Here is an 11,426-nt window from a genome sequence, read left to right as displayed (position 1 = left end):
CCAATAATTGGAGTGTGACTTGTGCTCCTATGATATTCCATCTGTTGGTAAAAAATTTGGGCTTGTGTCTCTGATTTAACCCCTAGTCAGCAGTGTGAGCCATGGACTGAATGAAAATTGTGCCTTTTAGGTGATGGATAGAGCAATCTCATTCCACTGTATCTATATGGCTTTGCTTGTTCTTACAATTAATGTTTCCCATATCCTGGGTCTCCAGTTCCTGTACCTGAAATCTATGAAAGGTGGTATTTGGGTGAGGAAGATGGTTCTTAAGGTGAGACCCTCACTGCTGCTAGTATATTCTTAGATGTAGAAGTCTGTAAATCATATCTGTCAGTATACAGAGTGAATGTCACTGTGCATGTCTAAAAGCACCAAGATTAATGACAAATTAGTATTTAAAGTAATGGTATATACATTGTAAGTCAAAAGACTGAAAAAAGCAAGATAAAGCAGCGTGTAAATAAAAACAAGGACAAGTGTTGGAAGCAGTAATGATTGCTTCAAGATCACAGATCTCATCACAGATACTGAGCCACACTGATGCAAAACAACTCATACTGGTCATGAGCCTTCTTTGGCAAGAGAGACTGTCAAGGCTGCAAAACTCATACATCTCATCACCCCTCGGGATGAGCCCAGAAGACTGTATGAGGACTTAATAGCTGGTGTCCTTCACCCTCTATGTCACCATAAATCATCCTGGTCAAGGAATTTGGACACACACATCGTGGTGCTTATAACCACAGAGGAGTGAGAGAAGATTTGCAGAATGGGTGTGAAGGAGGGAAAATCTATTTCTTTGAATAGAAAAGTCTGCTTCCCTATCTCTATGGTTTTGTCCTGAGTTTTGCTGCTTTGCCTGCAGAAGGAACCCTTCTGAGGTACTGAGCCTGTTACGGTCCTTGCTATAGCTTTCTTTACAAACCCCATGTTGTTATCCCAGTCCTGGAGGCACTGGGCAATTTGCTGGAGCTTATAATTTTTGCAGCAGAGCAGAAAACTCTGGCACAGCCCTAGACAGTGGGTTGTCCTCCTCTGAAATGCTGTGAAATAGTCCGGGGTTGTAAGTAAGCAGGATAATAAATAGCAAGGAGATTATTGATCTACTATTAGGTAAAGGTAACTAATTTCACACCCCAGCTAATTCTGTACTGCTGCCAGTTGTGGAACAGCCTCGTCAAGGTGTTATACTAGCATAATTCTTGTCTCGTTACACACCACTTTGACCAAACTTTTGACACTTTGTATAGACAAGAAATAAATTGAAGCTTTAGAGATAAAGCATATTTACAGCTTTTTTTATTTTGTACAAATGCAGACCTAACTTTACGAGAGAGACTGCAAAGTTATCGTTCTGAGGTTTTATGAAATGTAATTATAGGCCCAAAGATATGTTTGCATGGAAGGAAAAAAGCTTACTATACCGTATTTAATGTTTTATATCCAGAGATGACTGACACAATGCATTATGGGGCTAGAATAAGCATAATTGTCCAGGAAGAAATAATTGAGAATAATCCTTTCGATGTCAAAATAAAGCTATGCATCATGTGAGACTGTCAGCAGTTATTACATACCTCTGGTTGTGCAGACAAGCTTCCTTGGGGGCTCATAATTTATACTTCTAGGTAAACAAAAACACTGTTACCTGGACTTCTGTTTCAGCACATCCATGTGGGCACCACTGGACCATTTGTGTTTCAAGTGGCCACACAATTTGCCATTATCCTGCTGGAGTAACTGGACTCTCAGAACCATGGGAAGCTGGAACACCCCCAGGTCCCTGGCTCTGCTGGCCCCAGGTTGCTCCCGGTGTCTCAGCACTGCTGTTGTCTGTCTGGGAGCACAGGAAAGATGTATTCATGCCTATGGCTGCATGAGCACATGTGCATTGGCTGCAGCCCTGGTGGAGCTGGCATGCACAGCCTCCCTTCACTGCAAGGCCCACGTGTGTCTGCTCTGTGAGATGGGATAAATACTCTTCAAACGTGAGAAGTAACAGGTCAGGCTTTGGGTGCACTCACACGTCGGGATGAAGGGGCAGGGTTGCATCTTCAGAGAGCAGTTTCAATTAATGTTGTCTCTTAACTGAAAAGAAATCCATAAATGTGTGACTATCCTGATCTTTGTGAAAGCTGAGTCTTTGAATGAGAATAATCATGTGTTTTGTGTATGGGTTATGTTAATTGCTTCAGTCAGCTTGATTTTAAATTAGCAAAGTTGGTTTTGCTTGTGATAACAATAGCAGTGTACCACACAGGAACAGTGTGAGAGGTAATTAACATTGGGTAACCAATTTGATAGTCCTTGGATAAAAGCTCTGTACAAGTTGATCACTCTTGTTGTTTAGGAGAGGCTGTGGTACCATTGCTCACACACGGCAGTGACCTACTTTGCAAGTAAGCCCAGTAGAGCTCATTGAACTTCCTTCAGCAGCAGTGACATTAATCGTGAGGTGGCCCTCCATCCTGCTATGTTACCAGTGATTAATACATATTTAGTACCATGACAGTGAAGAAAAATCATACTTATTTTGTTTGTAATTTTGTGGCTGTATAAATATTATAAAGTTAATCGAAACTATAAACCATATCTGTACATGAATGCTGCTGTAAAAAGTGCGTTCTGCTTTAAACTGCAAATCACACATAGACTATGTAAGATGAATACTGCTGAGCTGTTTGGTAGATAGAAAGTTTTGCAGCCAGAATGATTATTCTCTCAGTGAGGATCATGGCAAGGCAGGCTGGAGGAGAAGGAGAAAGAAGACCACTAGTAGAAAAGGGCGTAGCTTGCTGGAAATGCTTATTTAAGGATTGGTTAGGCATCTGCTGGTGATTTTGAAAGCTGGTTCTGCTAAGTGAGATACAATTACACACCTTTCCATTTATATGTATTCACTTACATAAATACATGCAGTGATGCAGTCTGTAAAACCTATGCTTTAAGCCATAGTTATACCACCCAGAGAAAAAGAAGGCATGTCTGTGCTTACTTGAATGTCCAAGAAATGATGTCAGGATTTTTGAGAACATCTGAATGAAGGGAATAATAATGGAAGCATAAGGGTGTCTCATGAAAAGCTTTACAAGAAGTGATTGCGCCAGGTTGGGAAGTATGTGAAGTCTGGTTAACAGCATGAGAAGCACTCAAAGAGCAAGAATGGTAATGCTGAGAGTCAGAGAATGGAAGTCTCTTGGAAAAAGCAGCCTGGCTGGACACACACTACCCAATTATGGGTATGGAAATCTGTGGGGAACAGTTTTTCATGTATTTGTTCTGTTTGAAGTGGACAGAATTATTAGTATAGAAGGAATCAAAATCAGAAGGGATTTGGAGGAAAGCTATCCCCCAAAAGTTATGATTTGTAATCTTAAGGAAAAGAACAACCCACTGATCAACTTTGCAGATGTGGAGGAAAGAGGATGTGTACTGCATTAGAACGTCCTAAACATCCAAGAGCCTAAAAACAAAACAAAAATTTGCAACGAATATTTATGACGATAAAAATTGGATGGGCTATTATCAAAATCAGACATCAGAATGAAATATAGATAGCAAGGAATATAAGGAAAAAATCTATTACAACTACAATCTGACAGGGACTTCAAGCATTTTGGAAGATGGGCTTAACACTGAAATTAATCTTGTTAAAATCATATACAGATGGTTTAAAATCACAAAAGTGGAATTTAATAAAGAACAATCCGAAGACTGTATTTTAGGGAAGAAAATTCCTGTACAGAGTGGAAGAAAGTGATTACTCCACAGTCCTGTGCAAAAAGATCTAGTGATAGTGTTAGACAGGTCAACAATATAATACTGTCATGAAAAGTACTGATGACAGCCATGTCCTAGATGAGACATGACGTTAAGTAGTTTCTTTCACTTCATGGTTACAAATCTATGTTGGAATACTGTTTTGGATGTCACATTTTAAGAAAAATGCAGACTAACTTGAAACAGGCTCAACAAAGAGAAATGTGACCTATGAGAAAAAACTGGAGGAATTGTCTTGTCTAGAAAGGAGAATGAAAACTGGGGAACAGGAATGGAGTCCTCAACCATATTAAAGGTTTAAAGAGGCTGGTGATCAATGGTTCTCCATGTCCCTGGAGGGTAGGATGAGAAGTAATCAGCTTAATCTGTAGCAAGGGAGATGTAGGTTAGATATTAGAAGAAACTTTCTAACTATGTAGTTAAGCACCGGAACAGATTGCCCGGGGAGTTTGTGTGGTCTCAGGCACTGCCACTTTTAAAGAAGGATATAGTCTGTCAGAGGCGGTCTAAGGCTGGCTGAGCTTGCACGAAAGCTGGAGGAGGTGATTGCCCCCTAAAATTCCTCCCTTTCTCATAGTTCAGATAATGTAATATATTACACACATAATGTAATGTATCATAGAATCATAGAACAGTTAGCTTTGGAAAGGACCTCAATATCATCCAATTCCAAACACCTGCCATGGGCAGGGATGTCTCATGCTAGACCATGTTGCCCAAGGCTCTGTCCAACCTGGCCTTGTGTAAACTCTTTCATAAAAGTTGATGGGTTTGCGTGTTTTAACCGGTATGTTCAGAAAAGCCTTTTAAAATCTTACAGCTGGGGCCTTCTCAGAATGTGGAAAGACAGATGCAGCAGTCCTGGGAGTTTCAGGGGTTTGGGAAGTACCTTGGAAGTCTAAATCGAACTGAACAAGTCTGAACATATCACTGCATACTTCTGTTTCACCAAGTTGAGTCTCTTCACATTACCTTTGCAGAAATTAAAATGCAGTGAAGCACTGATGCTTCATCCATGTGATGTTCTGCCTACTAGCGGGCACTTTACTGCAGTGCTGTGATTCCCAGTAGAAGTGACTAGCAAGTATCATGCACCATTGATGGGTAATATCTTTCATTTTCCTTAAAGTAACTGCATACTCCCTGTGGGAAGTGGGGCAATAGAACCAAAATTAACAAAAAACTCTTGCAGGCTTAACCGAGGGCTTGATTCTGCAATCTACTCTTTGGAAGCCAAGTGAAGTTTTTTTTTTGGATGCACAGAAAGGAAAAGAGTACATAATTTTCATAACTTCTTCCTAGGTAAAATGGTGTAAGGAAACCGAAAGGATGAAAAAATCTGGTATCTCTCCAACTTGATAAATTCTTAATCACAGATGAGTTAGCCCTACTTAGATTAAAAGCAGCTGTATTTAGATTAAAAGCAGTTTCTTTTATGGTAGTTTTAAGAACATTTGGTCATAGAATCATAGAGTAGTGGAACAATATCAGGATACATATAAGGAAGAAGTTCTTTTCTGTGAGGATGGTGAGGCACTGGCACAGGTTGCCCAAAGAAGTGGTAAATGCTCCATCCCTGGCAGTGTTCAGTGCCAGGTTGGGCATGGTCTAGTGTGAGGTGTCCCTGCCCATTGCAGAGGGGTTGGAATCAAATGATCTTAAGGTCTTTTCCAACCCAAACCATTCCATGTTTCTATGATACACACTGGGAGGTACCTACTCTAGTGCAAGCCCCAGCTTACAGCAGGTCCAGGACCTTGTCCAGTCAAGCTGTATCTCCAAAAATAGATTCCACAACCTCTCAGGGCAGGCTGCTCTGATAACTGACCACCTTCATGATCAAAATGCATTCCTGATGTCTAACTGGAATTTCCTATGTTGCAGCTCATAGGCCCTTAGCCCTGTTGCCTTAGCCTTAGCCTTAGCCCTTTTGCTGTAAGCCTCAGCCTCTGAGAAGTGTCTGTCTGTTTTCCTCACACCCTCCTATTAGGTATTTCTTTGTATGGCAACAACAAGCTCCCCTCTGAGCCTTTCCTTCTCCAGCCTAAATGAGCAATTGCCCTCACAGGGTAAGAGCTCCATCACTTCACTGGAATTGCTCTAACTTATTATTTCTTGTACAAATCTGTCATAATACTCCAGATACAATTTCATGAGTGCTGAGTGGAGGGGAAGGATCATCTCTTTCAATCTGCCCAGGAGGCTACTGGCGTTTTTTACAGCAATGGCACACTGCCGACTCATGTTTGTCCACCAGGACCCCAAGTACTTTTCTGCAAAGCTACTTTCCAGCCAGTCCTCACTTTGCTCACTGTTGTGTAGTATTGTTGTGTCCCAGGTGTGATTCTAGAGGCAGACACTAGATTTGAAATGCCTTGTCAAGATGCTCTGAGGCTGTATTTACATTAGTAAAATAAGATTAACCTTGCCACAGGCCTAAACATTGAAACCTGGTTATACACACTGTTAAATTATTAGCATAACCGCTGGCATGATTCTGGCCTTGCTATTAGCATGACAACCCTTGGGCATGGTCTGGTGTTTGTCATAGATTAACATCCATTCCCAGTGTCTTGCTTGTATCAGAGAGTTGAGAGCTGAGTTGTATGCACCTGATTGGAGACTCACCTGGTGGCCTTAGCAGAGACAATGCTCCTTGGTTCATAGTGTTTATTAGTTTAAATACACCTTGAGAGTACATTCTAGATTTGGGAAATGACTCCTTCACCTGTTGGTGATGAATAGTGTGCTTGGTGCACAGTCTGGTAGGGGTTTGGGTTCCCTGTTGAACAGGTACGACTGTTGAATGTTAATGGTCACTTCATAATTGAACACTCCTAAATGTGTGATATTGGGGAAATTTTTGAAGGTACAAGTGAATGTGTTTGTGACACTCTGAGGTTTGTTTGTGGGAAACGGCATGTGCACAGTGTCCAAGTAAGTAATTATGAGTCACTGGGGATTGTGTAGTGGCATGTTTAGTAAATACTGAGTAAAAATGGAAGCAAAGGTGAAAGAAACAGTCTGTTTAGGAACATTTAGGATCATTCCAGCCATGGTCTTTGCCCAGCCTACATAAAATAGTTGAAAATAGCCAAGGAACAAAAGTCGTTGTCTTTGTTGCCCTTAATCCGCTGTGATTTAGGAGCTGAAGAAAGGATAAACAAGAGTGTGCTTTGTCCTTGTTCCATGTCGCACAGAGAAGTCATCATCTTTCCGTGTGGGGCTGGTGGATCATTGTACAGCTGGGACTGCTGCAATTTAGATGTTTTAGTCCCTCTGGACGGTACTAGGCACAGTGATCCTGTCTTAGTGTGGGAGGTGTAGCATGGAGTGTGTCTGGGGTTGTTGGCTGTTTTTTATTTCAGCCCTGTTAACCCCAGTGACTAGCAAGGAAATACAGACATTCTTGCCTGGGGTCTATTCCCCTGCTGAGGTATCCACACGAAAGAGCCAGGATACTTGATGTCTGTGCTTTAATTTTGCCTTATAAGCACAACTGCAAGTAAAGCTATTTATTTTTAGAAATATTAGGAACAGACGTTATGCAATATGGATGATTAGTAATTACTGAGAGAGGAATAGAAATAATTAATCCTCTGGCTCCTTTGCTGGCTTTCATCCAGTCAATAGAGTGAGCCTTGTAAGATGCAAGCGATAGGAACCTGATGTGGCCACCCTCACAGTGCTGCAGGATTAATCCCTCTGGAGTAAATAGCAGTTTCCACACAGTCCTGTTACAGTGTGCCAGTGACATCTAAAAGGTTTTGGTTTGGTTTGGATTTCTGACTAGTTCTGACCATTGGGAATGGCAGGATGTACCTGCAGCTGGAACAGCATGGGGAGAGTTCCCGGTCCATCCAGATGCTGGAGTTCTCTTCAGTGTCTGTCGTCAAGCAGCCCGGTTAGCTTCACTCTTGGAGCTTGCTTTCCACTCCATTCTTCTTGTTTCACGGAATCATATAATCACAGAGTGATTAGGGCTGGAAGGGAGCTTAAGGATCCTCAGCAGATAATGGTATATATCAAACAGTGCTGTTTTTGGAGGGTTATCTAATAGGGTAGTGGGGACGATTAAATCCTGAACACGGTCCCAGCATAGCCCTACAAAACAAAGCAGACTGGGTGTGGACTGGATGATGTGGCAAACTCTGTTTCTATAACATTCAGGAGTCCTGATGGAAGTATCAGCATGCCCTTGCAGTGAAGAAGGGTGCAAAACTACATCCTGGGCTTCATTGGTGAAAGTGTAGGCAGCAGGTTGAGTGCCATCATTCTTTTCTTCTGTTTGTGACTTATGAGTGGCACATGGAGCGCAGTGTCTGCCTTTGGGCTCCCCTGTAACCTGGAATATATTGATTCAGCCCCTGCAGCTCCATTCCTCAGAAAACTCCTATTTTGCCTTCTATACATGGTCTACCACAACTGAGAGCGCCAGTCACAGGTGAATCTGGGCCAGTGCTCACGTAGCAGGAGGTTCAGAAAGGCTTGTGTATTCTAACAGTACAGGTTCCTCAGATTTTTAATGGGAAGATTGTGCTGCAAATTCCTGTGAGCCTGTTTGACAGTCACATCCACACTAACGACTGCTGAAGGCAGTCCTTGGGTGGAGGCAAAGGTCTGCACATGTAGGTTCTGCAGGCAGTGGAGATAAAGGCAGAGAGACTATGCCCCATCTTCACAGTTATTATCTCCATTAATAATTTTGTTCAGTTCTTGATTCACCCCGGGATTATTGGAAGAGTGTGCCTTGAGTCTTAAATTCGCCAACATTTTCTGCACCACCAGGTCTCAAGTGTAAGTTATGAGAGAACAAAGCATATAACAAACTCCTACACAAGCCATAGGTTTTGGGCTATTTAAATTACAGCTGGGAGAGGGGAAATCGTGAAAAATCTTCGGGGGGTATTTGCTCAAAGAGCTGGAAAGATTCAGCACCGTTTCTCTCTCTCAGTTTTACGGCTTCCTCACTCAGATGCAACACTAAAAATGTTCCACTGGATTAGCTGCCTGGCTGAACTGTGATTTCTCTGCAACACTTTTTCACACTCTGAAAGCCTAATGACAAGCAATCAAGAAAATGTTAATTGGGACAATTGCCCCTAGGGGACCCCAGGGTCCTGGGAAGTTGAAGGTTTTCATTAATTCTGCAGGGCTGGCTGCAGAAATTTCCTATCCTCAGGAAATGTCTTAGAAATGTGGTAAAATATGAATCTCCAAGTAAAGGTAAAGTGTCCAGACCTTTTTACTTCACCTACTACGGTGTCTTTCTTAACATATTTTTTGTCTCCAGGGCTTCCTTGCCTCTTGATGGTTCCTCACAGGCTTGTACTGGATGCGGATTCGTGTCAGCAGGATAATTATGCTGCTCCTCATCATTCACAAGTGCCTACCCATCAAGCATACTGCAGCTTGAGCTGGTGACCATATCCCATTGCAGACCTTCAGTCACAGCACAGACTCTGCTGGCCAGAGGTAGCTCCTTGTTTTACCACTTGGTCATCTCAGCCACCTCAGCCACCCTGACCAGCTAGAAGGCACCCTGTGTCTTGTTTTCCTGTGTCTTACAGCAGCCTTGGCCTGATGAAAGGAGCATTGGCATTTTTTACAGTCCTCATTGACAATAACTGAGGAGCCTGTCATTTAAACTGCCATCAGTAAGCCTGTGTCAACAGCTCATTTAATCGACAGCCTGCTTCACACATCTTGCAGTTAGTGCCTTGACATGTTTGCCTGCCTCTGGGGCTTTGTCTAGATGAGTGTCTGCACCTATGCAAAGTGGCATTCTGGGGCAGTGCCTACAGGAGCTGCAAGGGTCTGGAGAAACAGGGCCATGGTATGTGTCTGAGTCAGCAGTAGTTGCCTATTTTCTCTGTCCTGCAGGTTTGTAAGATTAGTATGGATTTCCTTAGAGATGGGGCAGCTATTCGCTATCAGTAAAAGTTAATGTACCAGGGGAATTTATAGGAAAAATGCATTTAGTTAAGAGTTCATGGCTGTTGAATCCACCCACCCATCACTCAATGTAAGTGAATACTGGCAACAGAGGCTTTATTATTGCCATGGCTTTGACAGATGATGATGTTTGTCTAAGTAAATGCTTTCCTTCTGAGTGCCTCATTATCATTAGGAGAGGATTCAGCTGCAAAAGGGGAAGGGATTTCTTACCCTCCAAGAGGCAGCCAGTGCATGGAGGTGCTGAGCCTGAAGTGATCTCTGTGGTGGTGAACCACTGAAGAGGGGGGCAGAGCAGCCCTCCCCCACCAAGCCTCAAAGGTCTGCTCTCAGGGCATCTCTCTGGCCTGCGACAAACCATGTTCCCTATCAACTGCATGCTGAGGACTACTAATAACCTTTTGCCACATTAAAAATGATTATTTTCTGTATCTGGCTGGTGGTTTTTATGAGTCTTCCAGGAAGCTCAGTGTCCTGGTTTCATCAGGAATAAGAGTCAATTCTTTTCCTAGTAGCTGGTGCAGTGCTGTGTTTTGGCTTTAGTCTGAGAATAATACTGGTTACACACCGATGTTTTAGTTGTTGCTCAGTAGCACTTACACTGATCAAGGACTTTCAGTCTCATGCTGTGCCAGTGAGGAGGAGCAGAAGAAGCCAGAAGGGAACAGAGACAGGACACCTGACCCAAACCAGCCAAAGGGGTATTCCACACTACAGCACTTCATGACCAGTGTATAAACTGGGGAGAGTCACCCAGAAGGGACAGATCTCTGCTTGGGTCAGGCTGGGTATCAGTCACTGGTTGGTGAGCAATTGTATTGGGCATCACTTGGGCTTTTTTCTTATGTTTTATGCCTCTCCATCTCCTTTTCATTACTATTATTTTTATTGCTAATTATTATTACATTTTAATTTTTATTTCAATTAGTAAACTGTTCTCATCTCAACCCATAGGTTTTACTTTTTACTGATTCTCCTCCCCATCCCAAAGGGGCAGGGAGGTAAAGAGTGAATTGCTGTGTGGTACCTAGTTGCCAGCCAGGGTTAAACCACGACACTCAGCTACTGCAGTATCTTTCCTGCCACACAAAGTGTGAGACTGCTTGATTATTGTAGGTGCTTGTGCTCTTTCAGCAGATGTGCCTTGTGAAAATGGGGCTCATTTGGCAACAGCTCTTGGCTAAGAGGATGAGCATCCCTCAGGCTGTGCTATGTGTTGCTGAGTATTGCTCCACATTCCATCTCTCCTCTGGTGTGGTGTGGATTGATCTCTGAAAATCAGTGCAAAACTGAAGGATGAACACCTGTGAACCCTGCAGGGTTTGATTTGCCATTTATTGCTGTTGTGCTCTTCAGCTGTAGCTTGCCTGCAGGTTTTTAACAGTAAATACTGCATTAGACCCTCCTAGCTGACGATTAGCAACACTTCACTGGGGTCACCCAGGAGTGGTGGAGCAGGAATGAGAGCTCCTGTCTAGACTTCAAAAGCTCTTTTGTGATCCCTGGGCCAGTGTGTCTCTGAGCTGCACAGGAATCAGCCCTTTTATCTTTTAACACAGGTCTTCATGAAGCTTACATTTCTAATTCCTTATTTCCACCCTGGAACAAGCCTTGATATCCTGATGAGCTGCTCTTGCTAGGTCCCCAGCAGCTGCCATCACTGATCACTTCTGCACCACTCTGTGTTC

Source organism: Lathamus discolor, chromosome 4 (assembly GCF_037157495.1).
Source record: "Lathamus discolor isolate bLatDis1 chromosome 4, bLatDis1.hap1, whole genome shotgun sequence".
In the NCBI taxonomy this organism is placed as follows: Eukaryota; Metazoa; Chordata; class Aves; order Psittaciformes; family Psittacidae; genus Lathamus; species Lathamus discolor.
The sequence above is the reverse complement of the archived record's forward strand: the minus strand, read 5'-3'. Positions refer to the sequence as shown.